Here is a 3,455-nt window from a genome sequence, read left to right as displayed (position 1 = left end):
TCTTTCTTTCTTTCTTTCTTTCTTTCTTTCTTTCTTTCTTTCTTTCTTTCTTTCTTTCTTTCTTTCTTTCCTTTCTTATTTGTATATCCAGTGATGTAATTTATTTTTTAAAAATTTTTAATTAATCTATTTTGAATGATCAACAATCACTTCCATAAGCTTTTGAGTTTTAAATATTTCTCCCTCTCCCTCCCAACCTCCCTCCCCAAGATGGTGTGCAATCTGATATAGGCTATACATATACATTCATATTAAACATATTTTCACATTAGTGATGTTGTAGGTAAGAATTAAAATCAATAGGAGGAACCACCAGAAAGAGGAAACAAAACACGACAGAAGAAAAAAAATAGCAAATAGTATTCTTCGATCAGCATTCAAACTCCATAGTTCTTTCTTTGGATGTGGATAGCATTTTCCATCATGGGGACTTTGGAGATGTTTTTAGATCCTTGTATTGCTGAGAAGAGTTAAGTCTATCAAAATTAGTCATCGTACAATGTGGCTATTACTGTGTACAATGTTCTCCTGGTTCTGCTCACTTCACTCAGTGTCAGATCATACAAGTCTTTCTGTGTTTTTCTGAAGTCTCCCTGTTCATCATTTTTTTTATAGCACAATAGTATTCCATCACATTCATATACCACAACTTGTTCAGCCATTCCCCAATTGATGGGCATCCACTCAATTTCCAATACTTTGCCACCACAAAAAGAGCTGCTATAAATATTTTTCTACATGTAGTTCCTTTTCCCATTTGTATGATCTGTTATTACTGGGTCAAAGGGTATGCACATAATAGATTACTATAGTCATTGACTACTGCGTCTTGTATACTTAACCTATTCCACTGATCCAGCACTCTATTTCTTAGCCAGTACCAAGCAGTTTTGATGATTGATGCTTAATAATGCAATTTAATAACTGGAATGGCTAGGCCACCTTCCTCTGCATTTCTTTTCATTAGCTCCCTTGATATTCTGGACCTTTTGTTATTCCAAATTAATCTTGTTATTATTTTTTCTAACTCTATAAAATAATTTTTTGGTAGTTTGATTGGTATGGCACTGAATAAGTAAATTAGCTTAGGTAGAATTGTCATTTTTATTATGTTAGCTCGGCCTACCCATAAGCAACTGATGTTTTTCCAATTATTTAGATCTGACTTTATTTGTGTGAAAAGTGTTTTGTAATTGTGTTCATATAGTTCCTGGGTTTGTTTTGGGAGGTAGACTCTTAAATATTTTATAATGTCTACAGTAAATTTAAATGGAATTTCTCTTTCTATCTCTTACTGTTGGGCTTTGTTGGTAATATATAGAAATACTGATAATTTATGTGGATCTATTTTATAGCCTGCAACTTTGCTAAAGTTGTTTATTATTTCAAGTAGTTTTTTCCTTGATTCTCTAGGATTCTCTAAGTATATCATCATATCATCTGCAAAGAGTGATAGCTTTGTTTCTTCCTTGCCTATTCTAATACCTTCAATTTCTTTTTCTTCTCTTATTGCTAAAGCTAATGTTTCCAGTACAATATTGAACAACAGTAGTGATAATGGACATCCTTGTTTCACCTGCGATCTTATTGGAAATGCTTCTAACTTGTCTGCATTACATATGATGTTTGCTGAAGGTTTTAGATAGATGCTATTTATTATTTTAAGGAAGACTCCATTTATTCCTATGCTCTCTAATGTTTTTAATAGGTATGGGTGTTGTATTTTGTCAAAAGCTTTTTCTGCATCTATTGAGATAATCAAGTGGTTTCTGTTAGTTTTGGTGTTGATATGATTAATTATGCTGATAGTTTTCCTAATATCGAATCAGCCCTGCATTCTTGGTACAAATCCTACCTGGTCATAGTGTATTATTCTTGTGATAATTTTCTGTAATCTATTTGTTAATATTTTATTTAAAATTTTTGCATATATATTCATTAGGGAAATTGGTCTATAATTTTCTTTTTCTGTGTTGAATCTTCCCGGTTTAGGTATCAGCACAATAAAAAGAATTTGGTAAGACTCCTTCAACTATTTTCTCAAATAGTCTATATAGTATTGGAATTAATTGTTCTTTAAGTGTTTTATAGAATTCTCTTGTAAATTCATCTAGCCCTGGAGATTTTTTCCTAGGGAGTTCATTAATGGCTTGTTCAATTTCTTTTCCTGAGATGGGGTTATTTTAATATTTTGCTTCCTCTTCTGTTAATCTGGGCAATTTATATTTTTGTAAATATTTATCCCTTTCAGTAAGTAATAAATTCAGTAATAAATTTATTGGCATACAGTTGGGCAAAATAGATCCTAATTATTGTTTTAATTTCCTCGTCCTTGGTGGTAGATTCACCCTTTTCATTTTTGATATTGGTAATTTGCTTTTCTTCTTTCTTTTCTTAAATTAAATTAACCAAAGGTTTATCTATTTTATTTTTTTTCATAAAACCAGCTCTTAGTTTTATTTATGAGTTCAATAGTTTTCTTAATTTCAATTTTCTTAATTTCTCTTTTGGTTTTCGATATTTCTAATTTGGTGTTTAATTGAAGATTTTTAGTTTGTTCTTTTTCTAGTTTTTTTTTAATGCCCATTTCATTGATCTCCTCTTTTTATATTTTGTTTATGTAAGCATTTAGAAATATAAAACTTCCCCTAAGAACTGCTTTCATTGCATCCCATGAGTTTTGGTATGTTGTCTTATTATTGTCATTCTCTTGAATGAAGTTATTGATTATTTCTATGATTTGTTGTTTGACCCAATAATTTTTTAGAATTAGATTATTTAGTTTCCAATTATTTTTATGTCTATCTTTCCATGGCCCTTTATTACATGTAGTTTTTATTGCATCATGATGCAATTTAAAAATCAAGGCCACTTACTCTTTTTTTAACTTGATTAATTTATTTTGATTTATCAACAATCACTTCCGTAAGCTTTTGAGTTTTAAATTTTTCCCCCTCCCTCCCAACCTCTCTTCCCAAGATGATGCACAATCTGATATAGGCTATACATACACATTTGTATTAAACATATTTTCACATTAGTGATGTTGTAAGAAAAGTAAGTAAAACATGGCTGTCACTGTGTACAATGTTCTCCTGGTTCTGCTCACTTCACTCAGCATCAGACCATACAAGTCTTTCCAAGTTTTTCTGAAGTCTGCCTGCTCATCATTTCTTATAGCACAATAGTATTCTAATATATTCATTTACCACAACTTGTTCAGCCATTCCCCAGTTGATGGGCATCCTTTCAATTTCTGATTCTTTGCCACCACAAAAAGAGCTGCTATAAATATTTTTCTACATGTGGGTCCAATGCCACTTATTCTGATGGAGCCATTTAAATATATATCTATACATCTCTATCTATCTATCTCTATCTATCTATCTATCTCTATCTCTATCTTTTTATCTATCTATCTATCTATCTATCTATCTATCTATCTATCTATCTAT

The sequence above is a fragment of the Vombatus ursinus genome, unplaced genomic scaffold (genome assembly GCF_900497805.2).
Source record: "Vombatus ursinus unplaced genomic scaffold, bare-nosed wombat genome assembly UNPS02014791.1, whole genome shotgun sequence".
NCBI lineage: Eukaryota > Metazoa > Chordata > Mammalia > Diprotodontia > Vombatidae > Vombatus > Vombatus ursinus.
Note: the sequence above shows the minus strand (reverse complement) of the source record.